The sequence below is a fragment of the Oncorhynchus keta genome, unplaced genomic scaffold, assembly GCF_023373465.1.
Source record: "Oncorhynchus keta strain PuntledgeMale-10-30-2019 unplaced genomic scaffold, Oket_V2 Un_scaffold_630_pilon_pilon, whole genome shotgun sequence".
NCBI lineage: Eukaryota > Metazoa > Chordata > Actinopteri > Salmoniformes > Salmonidae > Oncorhynchus > Oncorhynchus keta.
The window spans coordinates 479,893-494,576 of NW_026290978.1; the positions used below are offsets into that span (position 1 = coordinate 479,893).

Here is a 14,684-nt window from a genome sequence, read left to right on the forward strand (position 1 = left end):
ATGAGAATTTTAGACACCAGGAAATGGCGGAACAATTTCTGCATCGAGCATCTTTAATTTATGGAAATCACGAAACTCATCTGCATTTCCTGAAAATTCTCAGCAACAAAAGTGATTCAATTTTTAAATTTTTACCTTTATTTTACTAGGCAAGTCAGTTAAGAACAAATCCTTATTTTCAATGACGGCCTAGGAACAGGGGTTAACGACAGGTTTGTACCTTGTCAGCTCGGGATTCGAACTTGCAACCTTTCGGTTACTAGTCCAACGCTCTAACCACTAGGCTTCCCTGCCGCCCCAATTAAGATCCTACATCTATGTACGCATTGAAAGACATACGGACTAACTGAACTGAACTAAATTGACTGACAGAAAGACTGAACTAAATTGACTGACTGACTGAGCTGTGCTATGCGTGACTGTTAGAAGACGGGCTCCATGAAATCTAATAGTGTACTGGGCAGCCCAAACGGTGACGCTGCGTGCCAAACAACTGTCTCCCTTCCACAGCTCAATCAAGCTTGAAACAGAACATCTCTGACAGGGGCGGGTAGGACTTTGTATCACCATGATTACAGATGGAGAAAGACAAAAGAAAACACACGCCCAGACACAAACATGGCTCAGACACATCAACACACACACTGATCCCAAACATACACACAGCAGAGCAGCTGTACTCACAGAGTGGGGAGACACACATGTGTAGTAAAAGGGAAACTAAAGGGACATTAAAAAAGGGAGGCAGTGACACAAATGTGTCCAGGGATTTTGTTTTTCTTCTCTGTGTGTCTGATCTTGTAGCAGGTGTTAAGAGTTTCTCTTTGGACTACAGTAGTTCATATGGTCTAATTCAGACAACACACACACACTGCACGCTGTCAGGATTTCTTCCCACTGATTAACCCCATTCAGTGGCCCTAAAGATAATCTAATCATACTAAAGCCCAAACAATGGGACAGCCTTCCATGACCACCGACCCACTTTTGTTCCCCTAATGAAGAGGCTGTAGGGGGGAGAAAGGGGGGGTGAAAGTGGAGACAAAAAGACAAGGGAAGCGAACTTGAAAAAGGGAAGAGAGAGAGAATGAAAAGGGTGGATAAAAGGTGATTTATCACAGTGAGCCGTCAGGCTGGCCACCACTCCTCTGACATGTGACCCTCATAGTGAGCAGTCAGGCTGGCCACCGTTCCTCTGACATGTGACCCTCATAGTGAGCAGTCAGGCTGGCCACCACTCCTCTGACATGTGACCCTCATAGTGAGCAGTCAGGCTGGCCACCGCTCCTCTGACATGTGACCCTCATAGTGAGCAGTCAGGCTGGCCACCACTCCTCTGACATGTGACCCTCATAGTGAGCAGTCAGGCTGGCCACCATTCCTCTGACATGTGGCCCTCATAGTGAGCCGTCAGGCTGGCCACCGTTCCTCTGACATGTGACCCTCATAGTGAGCCGTCAGGCTGGCCACCACTCCTCTGACATGTGACCCTCATAGTGAGCAGTCAGGCTGGCCACCACTCCTCTGACATGTGACCCTCATAGTGAGCAGTCAGGCTGGCCACCGTTCCTCTGATATGTGACTCATAGTGAGCAGTCAGGCTGGCCACCATTCCTCTGATATGTGGCCTGGCCCTCATAGTGAGCAGTCAGGCTGGCCACCGTTCCTCTGACATGTGGCCCTCATAGTGAGCAGTCAGGCTGGCCACCGTTCCTCAGGCATAGTGAGCAGTCAGGCTGGCCACCACTCCTCTGACATGTGACCCTCATAGTGAGCAGTCAGGCTGGCCACCGTTCCTCTGACATGTGGCCCTCATAGTGAGCAGTCAGGCTGGCCTCATGTGGCCTGGCCCTGTGACCCTCATAGTGAGCAGTCAGGCTGGCCACCGTTCCTCTGACATGTGGCCCTCAGTGAGCAGTCAGGCTGGAGTTCCTCAGTCAGTGGCAGTCAGGCTGGCCACCGTTCCTCTGACATGCCTGACCCTCATAGTGAGCAGTCAGGCTGGCAGTCTGACATGGCCCTCATAGCCCGTCAGGCTCCTCTGACATGTGACCCTCATAGTGAGCAGTCAGGCTGGCCGTTCCTCTGACATGTGACCCTCATAGTGAGCAGTCAGGCTCTGACATGTGACCCTCATAGTGAGCAGTCAGGCTGGCCACCGCTCCTCTGACATGTGACCCTCATAGTGAGCAGTCAGGCAGGCCACCGTTCCTCTGACATGTGACTCATAGTGAGCAGTCAGGCAGGCCACCGTTCCTCTGACATGTGACCCTCATAGTGAGCAGTCAGGCTGGCCACCGTTCTGACATGTGACTCATAGTGAGCAGTCAGGCTGGCCACCGTTCCTCTGACATGTGGCCCTCATAGTGTCAGGCTGGCCGCTCCTCTGACATGGCATAGTGAGCAGTCAGGCTGGCCACCGTTCCTCTGAGATGTGACTCTGAGCAGTCAGGCTGGACTCATATGTGGCCTAGTGAGCAGTCAGGCTGGCCACCGTTCCTCTGACATGTGACCCTCATAGTGAGCAGTCAGGCTGGCCACCGTTCCTCTGATATGTGGCCTGGCCCTCATAGTGAGCAGTCAGGCTGGCCACCGTTCCTCTGACATGTGACCCTCATAGTGAGCAGTCAGGCTGGCCACCGTTCCTCTGATATGTGGCCTGGCCCTCATAGTGAGCAGTCAGGCTGGCCACCGTTCCTCTGACATGTGGCCCTCATAGTGAGCAGTCAGGCTGGCCACCGCTCCTCTGACATGTGACCCTCATAGTGAGCAGTCAGCTCCTCTGACATGTGACCCTCATAGTGAGCAGTCAGGCAGGCCACCGTTCCTCTGACATGTGACTCATAGTGAGCAGTCAGGCAGGCCACCGTTCCTCTGACATGTGACTCATAGTGAGCAGTCAGGCAGGCCAGTTCCTCTGACATGTGACCCCATAGTGACGTCAGGCTCTCCTCATGTGACTCATAGTGAGCAGTGTTCCTCTGACATGTGACTCATAGTGAGCAGTCAGGCAGGCCACCGTTCCTCTGACATGTGACTCATAGTGAGCAGTCAGGCAGGCCACCGTTCCTCTGACATGTGACCCTCATAGTGAGCAGTCAGGCTGGCCACCGTTCCTCTGACATGTGACCCTCATAGTGAGCAGTCAGGCTGGCCACCGTTCCTCTGACATGTGACTCATAGTGAGCAGTCAGGCTGGCCACCGTTCCTCTGACATGTGACCCTCATAGTGAGCAGTCAGGCTGGCCACCGTTCCTCTGACATGTGACTCATAGTGAGCAGTCAGGCTGGCCACCGTTCCTCTGACATGTGACCCCTCTGACATGTGGCCCTCATAGTGAGTGAGCGTCAGGCTGGCCACCGTTCCTCTGACTAGTGAGCAGTCAGGCTGGCCACCGTTCCTCTGACCTCATAGTGAGCAGTCAGGCTGGCCACCGTTCCTCTGACATGTGACTCATAGTGAGCAGTCAGGCTGGCCACCGTTCCTCTGACATGTGACCCTCATAGTGAGCAGTCAGGCTGGCCACCGTTCCTCTGACATGTGACTCATAGTGAGCAGTCAGGCTGGCCACCGTTCCTCTGACATGTGACTCATAGTGAGCAGTCAGGCTGGCCACCGTTCCTCTGACATGTGACCCTCATAGTGAGCCGTCAGGCTGGCCACCGTTCCTCTGACATGTGACCCTCATAGTGAGCCGTCAGGCTGGCCACCGTTCCTCTGACATGTGACCCTCATAGTGAGCCGTCAGGCAGGCCACCGTTCCTCTGACATGTGACTCTCATAGTGAGCAGTCAGGCTGGCCACCGTTCCTCTGACATGTGGCCCTCAGGAGGGACAGAGAGGAAGTTGTGAGAACAAAGAGAACAAGAGAGAGAAAGAAATAAAGAGAGAGAAAAGTAAAGACCAAGAGGCACTAAAATAGACAAATCCTCTCATGTTTGGGACCATGTCCAGGGCTGGTTTCCCAAAAGCCTCGTAGCACTAAGATCCTCTTAATTACTAATCTAAATGGATGAAAGGTGATCAAGGTGCTACGATGCGTTTGGGAAACCAGCCCTGGACATTACACCAAAGTAAAAGTACTGTAGTTACACAAACTTTTCTCATACTGTCTGCATCTGGCTGACAGAGCAGGCCTTCGAGACCCTACCGTCAGATTAAACACATCGTTTAGGGGGCTGAACGTCTCGCTGAATATCAATTAGCTGCTGGCAAATAAATAAGCGGCAGCCATGTTTTTTAATTAGCAGAGTGCTGCAGTTTGGCCGCTGTGTGTGTGTGTGTGTGTGTGTGTGTGTGTGTGTGTGTGTGTGTGTGTGTGTGTGTGTGTGTGTGACACAAGCACAATGTGCTGTGTCAGGAGCCGACTTTCATTCCAACTCCCTCACTCTTTAAAGACTTCTAAAGGAAGGTAAAGAGCAGAAATAAAAATAACTGCAGCATTGTGAGAGCTCAGAGTGTTGGGGAACGTGATGATGGAGAACTGCATTACCTCATAAGCATGTACACACAATTTCTAGTCAGGATTCATACGCTCTCCCAACTTTTACACACCCTGAAAGATAACTCACTCGGTTTAGCTACAATTACAGAACTAATTAACATATTGCTTTGATGACATCCTTGCATATGATGACATTGCAAACAAAGCACACTAAATTGGAACCACTTCTTCCACAACCTTCTCTCAGTCTTTGACCCTACCTGAGCCTGTCTATGACTGGCCCCATCCCTCACTACATCATAATCAATGCTCTCTCACTCAGGCAGCCCATCTAAATGACCGGTACAACACACAGGTCAGAGTTGCACGGTGGGGCCCATACATCACAGAGCTGCTTGACAGGGCCAGGTGACAAACTAATTCTGATGCGGTGCACTGTCCGCTCCAGCAGGCAAAGGGTCAGGGGTCAGGCCAATGTGACCGCTGGCTGGTGTCAATTGGCTGAGGAACAGAGGTGGTGTGAGGGAAGTGAGAGATGGAGGGAGGAGAGGGAGAGATTAAGGGAGAGAGAGGGTGCCCAGTGCAGGTCAATGAATATGGATGAACATGGCAGAAAGAGAGGTGAATTTGAGTTGTCAAATTTGGACGAGGTGAATATTTGAAGACTAGTCAATCAATAACAAACAAGCAGTGCCGGCAAACAACTTCACTACCACACACACTTCATTCACCATGCACAGACATGCATACACACACACACACTTCATTCACCATGCACAGACATGCATACACACACACACACTTCATTCACCATGCACAGACATGCATACACACACACACACTTCATTCACCATGCACAGACATGCATACACACACACACACTTCATTCACCATGCACAGACATGCATACACACACACACACTTCATTCACCATGCACAGACATGCATACACACACACACACTTCATTCACCATGCACAGACACACACACACAAACACTTCATTCACCATGCACAGACACACACACACACACACACACTTCATTCACCATGCACAGACATGCATACACACACACACACACACTTCATTCACCATGCACAGACATGCATACACACACACACACTTCATTCACCATGCACAGACATGCATACACACACACACACTTCATTCACCATGCACAGACACACACACACTTCAGTCACCATGCACAGACATGCATGCACACATGCACACACACTTCATTCATGGACAGACATGCACACACACACACACACACACACACACACTTCAGTCACCATGCACAGACATGCACTTCAGTCACATGCACAGACATACACACACACACACACACACACTTCAGTCACCATGCACAGACATGCACACACACACACACACTTCATTCACCATGCACAGACATGCATACACACACACACTTCATTCACCATGCACAGACATGCATACACACACACACTTCACCATGCACAGACATGCATTCACTTCAGTCACATGCACAGACATGCATCCACCCACACACACACACACACACACACACACACACACACACACACACACACACACACTTCATTCACCATGCACAGACATGCATACACACACACACACACACACACACACACACACACACACACACACTTCAGTCACCATGCACAGACATGCATACACACACACACACACACTTCATTCACCATGCACAGACATGCATACACACACACACACTTCATTCACCATGCACAGACACACACACACAAATTCATTATCATCCACAGATCAAACACACACACACACACAAAATGATGGCAGATGGACATGCATACACACACACACACTTCAGTCACCACACAGACATGCAAACACACACACACACACACACACACACTTCAGTCACCATGCACAGACATGCAAACACACACACACACACACACACACAGCATTCACCATGCACAGCACACATCATTCACATGCACAGACATGCATACACACACACACACACACACACTTCAGTCACCATGCACAGACATGCATACACACACACACACACACACACACACACACACACACACACACACACACACACACACACACACACACACACACACACACACACACACACACACACACACACACACACTTCAGTCACCATGCACAGACATGCATACACACACACACACACACACACACACTTCAGTCACCATGCACAGCATACACACACACACACTTCTGTCAGGAGTCATTCACCATGCACAGACATGCATACACACACACACACTTCAGTCACCATGCACAGACATGCATACACACACCACACTTCAGTCACCATGCACAGACATGCATACACACACACACACTTCAGTCACCATGCACAGACATGCTACACACACACACACTTCATTCACCATGCACAGACATGCATACACACACACACACACACACACACACACTTCAGTCACCATGCACAGACATGCATACACACACACACACACACACTTCAGTCACCATGCACAGACATGCATACACACACACACACACACACACACACACACACTTCAGTCACCATGCACAGACATGCATACACACACACACTTCAGTCACCATGCACAGACATGCATACACACACACACACACACACACACACACACACTTCCCACACACCATTCACTAGACATAAATCCACACACACACACACACACACACACACACAAACCACCTAAACCCAATATGGCACATCACCCACCACTATCTTTAAATGGTATCATCCACAGATCAAATGAAAATGATGGCAGAGTATACGATGTCTCTCTTACTGGCAGCATTACTGCAGCATATTACACTGAGTGGCTCTTAAACATCAGGAGAGAGCAGCCCTTCTGTCAGGAGTCCATTGGCTCTCCCCACTAGTCATTCTACCACCTTGCTAATTAGACTTAAGAGGCAGAGTTCTACAGAGGAGCAGTGAAGTTCATCACCACCTATTACTCTCTCTAGGACAGGTTATATAGGACACCTATAATGATGGCAGGTATACGATAGCCAGTAATCAGCGGAAACTCCCTTTGCCCCTCTCTCACACACACACACAAAGGAGAGTTACATTTAATTCATTCAACTTTCTCGATATATGCAAGCACGCCACGGATGCCACACACACACTTGAACGCCATCGAGGTGTGGCAGAGACCCACAGGCCTAAGTGTCTGTCCCACCGTGTGTGTCTGTCTGGAGCAGTGAGTAATGGATAAGGATGCCTCTGGAGGTCAAAGGGCAGACCTGGGCAGGACAGAGGGCGTGTGTGCTTTTGTGTGTGTGCTTGTTTAAAGACACTCATCACTCATAAGTCACTAGCTCAATGGCTGTGAGTAGAGCTCACATTAGGCCTGGTCTACAGCAGCTGTCCTTAAATCACTGATGGGGGCTGATAGAAAGATGTTACCCCCCCACCCCTGGTCTCTCACCTAGACCCTGCTGCCCCTAGTGTCTGAGACATTAAGATCAATACAGACCACAGGAGGCTGCGGTGGGGATCATAATAAAAGATAGCAATGGAGCAAATGGAATGTGTTTGACACACAGTGACAGACAAAAGTTTGGACACACTCTCAAGGGTTTGTCTTTACTTTCACCATTTTCTACATTGGAGCATAATAGTGAAGACAAAGCTGTCAAGGCAAAGGGTGGCTACTTTGAAGTATTAAAATATATTTGGATTTGTTTAACACTTATTTTTTAACACTATTAGTGTTATTTGATAGTGTTCATATCTTCACTATTATTCCACAATGCAAAACATAGTAAAAATAAAGACATTTTTAAAGAGAAATATGTGCCTTGGTATTGATAGAGGACTGCTTTTCAGCAAGGTGCCGTGTTCCTAATGAACACCATAACCAAAACATTCCACTAAAACGTCTAGGCTAGTTAGGAACATAACTCAATTCATTTCCATCCATTTGGAATCATTTAAGGAATATCACTGAACTGCTCATGCTTGGTAAAATGATCAATATTACATTGATTCATTAGCTGATCAGCAGCTCGTGTTGTAAACCGACTGATTGATAATCCTGGCTGATTGATAATCGTGCGTTTGAGTTGCCTTCATCTCTGTCTCGGCTCCCCTGGGGCTTGTGGAAAGGGGGGGTTAGGAGAACCTCAGGAGGATCCTACCCATCTGTCACTTTCAGCAGGCGCTAGTGTCTGAGGAGGCCCTGGTCGTTCATTACCTCCACGGTCCTGAAGTGTGGACAACAACCACACAAAGACCAAACTAGAGCCAGGGCTCTATGGGGCCATCCACAACAATGGGGAGAAAAAGACGAGGATACAGAGTGGTGGGAGGCAGAAAACTCCCCGGTTACGTCTCAAATGGCAGCACATCCACCAAAAAGTACACTACTTTGGGCCTGAGGCCTCGTGGAAAATGTAGGGAATAGGGTGCCATTTGGGACGCAGGCCTTGACCTGCGTGTAGAGGACACACTGTGACGTGAAGGAACAGGTTTAGTGCCTTCAGAGGACAGACTCCCCTGGGGGACTGAGAACAACAGAAAGAAGGAGGGGGAAACAACCCGGAGAGGGTCAAAGTGATGCAGGGAGGGAAGACAATGGAAGGGGTTGACAGAGAAAGAAAACAAGAGAGAAAGAGAAAAGCAAATGGCAAAAGAGATGGATGTGGAGAATCTGCTGGTGACATTGGGACCTCACGCTGGTGCTGCCGATGTAGCAGCCGGCCGGCCGCTACAACAGACCTCCGCTGGCCGACCGGCCCCTACAACAGACCTCCGCTGGCCGACCGGCCCCTACAACAGACCTCCGCTGCCCGGCCGGCCCCTACAACAGACCTCCGCTGGCCGACCGGCCCCTACAACAGACCTCCGCTGGCCGACCGGCCCCTACAACAGACCTCCGCTGGCCGACCGGCCCCTACAACAGACCTCCGCTGCCCAGCCGGCACCTACAACAGACCTCCGCTGCCCGACCGGCCCCTACAACAGACCTCCGCTGCCCGGCCGGCACCTACAACAGACCTCCGCTGCCCGACCGGCCCCTACAACAGACCTCCGCTGCCCGGCCGGCACCTACAACAGACCTCCGCTGCCCGGCCGGCACCTACAACAGACCTCCGCTGGCCGACCGGCTCCTACAACAGACCTCCGCTGCCCGACCGGCCCCTACAACAGACCTCTGCTGCCCGGCCGGCACCTACAACAGACCTCCGCTGGCCGACCGGCCCCTACAACAGACCTCCGCTGGCCGACCGGCCCCTACAACAGACCTCCGCTGGCCGACCGGCACCTACAACAGACCTCCGCTGGCCGACCGGCCCCTACAACAGACCTCCGCTGGCCGACCGGCCCCTACAACAGACCTCCGCTGGCCGACCGGCCCCTACAACAGACCTCCGCTGCCCGGCCGGCACCTACAACAGACCTCCGCTGCCCGACCGGCCCCTACAACAGACCTCCGCTGGCCGACCGGCCCCTACAACAGACCTCCGCTGGCCGGCCGGCCCCTACAACAGACCTCCGCTGCCCAGCCGGCACCTACAACAGACCTCCGCTGCCCGACCGGCCCCTACAACAGACCTCCGCTGCCCGGCCGGCACCTACAACAGACCTCCGCTGCCCGACCGGCCCCTACAACAGACCTCCGCTGCCTGATGTCGGCACCAATAATATTTCTCAGATACGGACCTCCGCTGCCCGGCCGGACCTTCAACAGACCTTTATGGCCAAAGTAACAAGCAGACCTGGTCCATGGATCAACAGACCCAGCTGCCCGGCACGGCACCTTTATACAGTTTTCATCCTTAAATCACAACAGACCTCCGCTTTATGTTACATGACAGACCTATTTTTTGCCGACCGGCCCCTACAACAGACCTCCGCTGCCCAGCCGGCACCTACAACAGACCTCCGCTGCCCGACCGGCCCCTACAACAGACCTCGCTGCCCGGCCGGCACCTACAACAGACCTCCGCTGCCCGACCGGCCCCTACAACAGACCTCCGCTGCCCGGCCGGTTTACAAAAATTATAGGGGCCTCTGCCAGGCTGCAACAGACCTCCGCTTATATAGAACAGACCTCCGCTGCCCGACCAGCCCCTACAACAGAGTACATTCTGCTTTTTTGACAACAGACCTCCGCTGGCCGCCGGCATCTACAACAGACCTCCGTATATTGGCCCTTTTTTCCGCTATACAACAGACCTCCGCTGCCCAGCCTTTTAATGATTCAACAGACATCGCTGCCCGACCGGCCCCTACAACAGACCTCCGCTGCCCGGCCGGCACCTACAACAGACCTCCGCTGCCCGACCGGCCCCTACAACAGACCTCCGCTGCCCGGCCGGCACCTACAACAGACCTCCGCTGCCCGGCCGGCACTGGCTGGCAACAGACCTCCGTGGCCGACCGGCTTACAACAGACCTCCGCTGCCCGACGGCCCCTACAACAGACCTCTGCTGCCCGGCCGGCACCTTCAACAGACCTCCGCTGGCTGACTGACCACTTCAATAGACCTCCGCTGCCCGGCCGGCACCTTCAACAGACCTCCGCTGGCCGACCGGCCCCTACAACAGACCTCCACTGCCTGGCCGGACTGCTTCAACAGACCTCCACTGGCCGGCTGACCCCTACAACAGACCTCCGCTGCCCGGCCGGCCCCTACAACAGACCTCCGCTGCCCGGCCGGCCCCTACAACAGACCTCCGCTGCCCGGCCGGCCCCTACAACAGACCTCCGCTGCCCGACCGGCCCCTACAACCTCCGCTGGCTGATGTCGTAGAAATATTGGTCCAATAATATTTCTCAGATACCGGAACTTGTGAATTCAAAAGAGACTTTATTACAAAGTAACAAGCCGAGCTGGTCCATGGATCAACTGTCTTCCCAGCCTCGGCACACTACTTTTATACAGTTTTCATCCTTAAATCACATAGTTACTCCTCTTTATGTTAATGATCAATTATTTTTTGCTTCGCGCCACTATTGTTCCCACATCCTAAATTCTTCTTTGAGGCAGGCTTTTTCCCGCCTCAACAAATCACTGAACCGATCATATTTGTGGCGCAACTGACAGTTTGGTTTAAAAAATTATAGGGGCCTCTGCCAGGCTGCAGTCACAAGTAAATTCATTATATAGATTATATCAGCACCCACCAGGCTATAGTCATAAGTACATTCATTTTTTGATTATGACATTTCTTATCCATGCATGCATCTGGATTACAATGGGTATCTATTTCTTTTGTATATTGGCTTTTTTTTAGGCTATACAGGTGTGGTTACAGGTTCCTTTAAAACTTTTAATGATTCTGTTTCATTACATCATTATTTCACAATATGCTACTGAAAAATCACCATACTGACTGCTTCAATAGACCTCCACTGGCTGACTGCTTCAATAGACCTCCACTGGCTGGCTGACTGCTTCAATAGACCTCCACTGGCTGGCTGACTGACCACTTCAATAAACCTCCACTGGCTGGCTGACTGCTTCAATAGACCACTGGCTGGCTGACTGCTTCAATAGACCTCCACTGGCTGGCTGACTGCTTCAATAGACCTCCACTGGCTGGCTGACTGCTTCAATAGACCTCCACTGGCTGGCTGACTGCTTCAATAGACCTCCACTGGCTGGCTGACTGCTTCAATAGACCTCCACTGGCTGGCTGACTGCTTCAATAGACCTCCACTGGCTGGCTGACTGACCGCTTCAATAGACCTCCACTGGCTGGCTGACTGCTTCAATAGACCTCCACTGGCTGGCTGACTGCTTCAATAGACCTCCACTGGCTGGCTGACTGCTTCAATAAACCTCCACTGGGCTGGCTGACTGCTTCAATAGACCTCCACTGGCTGGCTGACTGCTTCAATAGACCTCCACTGACTGACTGCTTCAATAGACCTCCACTGGCTGGCTGACTGCTTCAATAAACCTCCACTGGCTGGCTGACTGCTTCAATAGACCTCCACTGACTGACTGCTTCAATAGACCTCCACTGGCTGGCTGACTGCTTCAATAAACTTCCACTGGCTGGCTGACTGCTTCAATAGACCTCCACTGGCTGACTGACCGCTTCAATAAACCTCCACTGACTGGCTGACTGCTTCAATAAACCTCCACTGGCTGGCTGACTGCTTAAATAAACCTCCACTGGCTGGCTGACTGCTTAAATAAACCTCCACTGGCTGGCTGACTGCTTCAATAAACCTCCACTGGCTGGCTGACCGCTTCAATAGACCTCCACTGGCTGGCTGACTGTTTCAATAAACCTCCACTGGCTGGCTGACTGCTTCAATAGACCTCCACTGGCTGGCTGACTGCTTCAATAGACCTCCACTTTCTTCTTACTCGCTTGCTGTGTGTTCATCCACGTTACTTACTCACCTCCTCTGGTTTCTCTCTCTTCTACATCTGTCCATTCTTCTCCCATCCATTCTTCTCCCATCCATCACTCAATACCTCAGCACTTCTTCACCCTCTCCATATGGTTCCAATACCTCTGGTGTACACCCTGCAACCTCCACATAACTCTCTCCCTCTCCCCTTAAAAAGATCTAGTGTCATTAGCTAGACCAACTGTTCACTTCCAAAACAGACTCATTAATATGATTTATCCTGCAGTTAAACCATGAGAGAGAAGGAAGAAAACAAGCTACCAAACAAGCCCGGAGAGTGCAGAGTGAACGCTGGTCGCCTGGGTGTACGAGGGAGCTCACTGCACAATACACACACACTGAACACTAACAGAACAGTGACCCATCTGGCCCACTAGACTTCTCACTCCTCCTTGCTTCCCTGACCTTCGGACACTCAACAGCTCGACAATTAAGGAGCGTCGGGCAATGTCTCATGGGGCCTGCAGCAATTATCAGAGCAGTTTAATAACCATGCTGTTACTCTGTGCCATTACTCTGCCAAGAGAATTTTAGATTCTTCTAATGTAAAAAAAAAGACAACGTATGACAAAACAAAAAAGGTGAGGAAAAATATTCATACACCATCTGTTTCCAGATCCCTCTTGAGCAAGGCTGATTCTGATTCCATCTCAGCTTCAGAAACTTTTACAATAACTAGCGTTTCAAAAATACTCCAACATCACCCGCACCGCAGCCGCCCGTTGCTTCAGAGGCTGTAAATTGACTTTACAAGCACTCTGTCAGAAAGCAGCTTTCCTGACACCTGCATTCATCCATCAATCCAAGCCAGCCATAGATCAGCAGCCCGCTTCTGGCAGCCAGCCATGCCAATTAGCTGCTGGGGTGAGGCAACCGCGCCCGCCACTGCCCGTGCCAGCCACAGGTCCTGCCAATTAGGTCTGACCTCTGCCTGACCAAATACTGGCGCTGACACATTGGCACTGCGTGTGGGCATCACAGTCTGGATGTCTGGATGGACCAGGGCAGAGTGGGCAGTAAGTAATGGCTAGTCAACAGGCACTCCCAGAGAGAGAATGTGGCACACACACAGCAGGGATTCATATCCTTTGATTGGATGTCAGTTGCCTATTAGCGATAACACACACACACACACTCCAACACATAAAGCCCTTGTGAGTCCCCCAGATAAAGAGAGGGAGCTTTGCAGAAAGAGCAGCACCTCCAGTGGCAGGGGAATGAGACTGGCTTCTGAAGGACACACTGCTAACATGACTGACCCCTAAAGCCAAGGACACACTGCTAACATGACTGACCGCTAAAGCCAAGGACACACTGCTAACATGACTGACCCCTAAAGCCAAGGACACACTGCTAACATGACTGACCCCTAAAGCCAAGGACACACTGCTAACATGACTGACCCCTAAAGCCAAGGACACACTGCTAACATGACTGACCCCTAAAGCCAAGGACACACTGCTAACATGACTGACCCCTAAAGCCAAGGACACACTGCTAACATGACTGACCCCTAAAGCCAAGGACACACTGCTAACATGACTGACCGCTAAAGCCAAGGACACACTGCTAACATGACTGACCGCTAAAGCCAAGGACACACTGCTAACATGACTGACCGCTAAAGCCAAGGACACACTGCTAACATGACTGACCCCTAAAGCCAAGGACACACTGCTAACATGACTGACCCCTAAAGCCAAGGACACACTGCTAACATGACTGACCCCTAAAGCCAAGGACACACTGCTAACATGACTGACCCCTAAAGCCAAGGACACACTGCTAACATGACTGACCGCTAAAGCCAAGGACACACTGCTAAC

General features: G+C 51.3%; 1 protein-coding gene and 1 long non-coding RNA gene across 17 annotated transcripts in view; both read right to left on the bottom strand.

Annotated features, from left to right (window-relative positions):
* The window catches only part of chchd3a (coiled-coil-helix-coiled-coil-helix domain containing 3a), a 297,090-nt gene that overhangs the window by 219,078 nt on the left and 63,328 nt on the right, over positions 1 to 14,684 (bottom strand). The window lies entirely within an intron of this gene.
* Positions 9,296 to 10,795, bottom strand: LOC127929272 (uncharacterized). Of its 5 annotated transcripts, none has more exons than XR_008134207.1 (3): positions 10,729 to 10,795; positions 9,514 to 9,544; positions 9,296 to 9,389 (listed from the first exon to the last, which is right to left on the bottom strand). It is a non-coding gene; the product is annotated as an uncharacterized LOC127929272 (long non-coding RNA). The 5 variants fall into 5 exon arrangements; XR_008134204.1 differs by lacking the exon at positions 10,729 to 10,795 and adding an exon at positions 10,419 to 10,465 and having other exon boundaries at positions 9,514 to 9,564; XR_008134206.1 differs by lacking the exon at positions 10,729 to 10,795 and adding an exon at positions 10,041 to 10,107.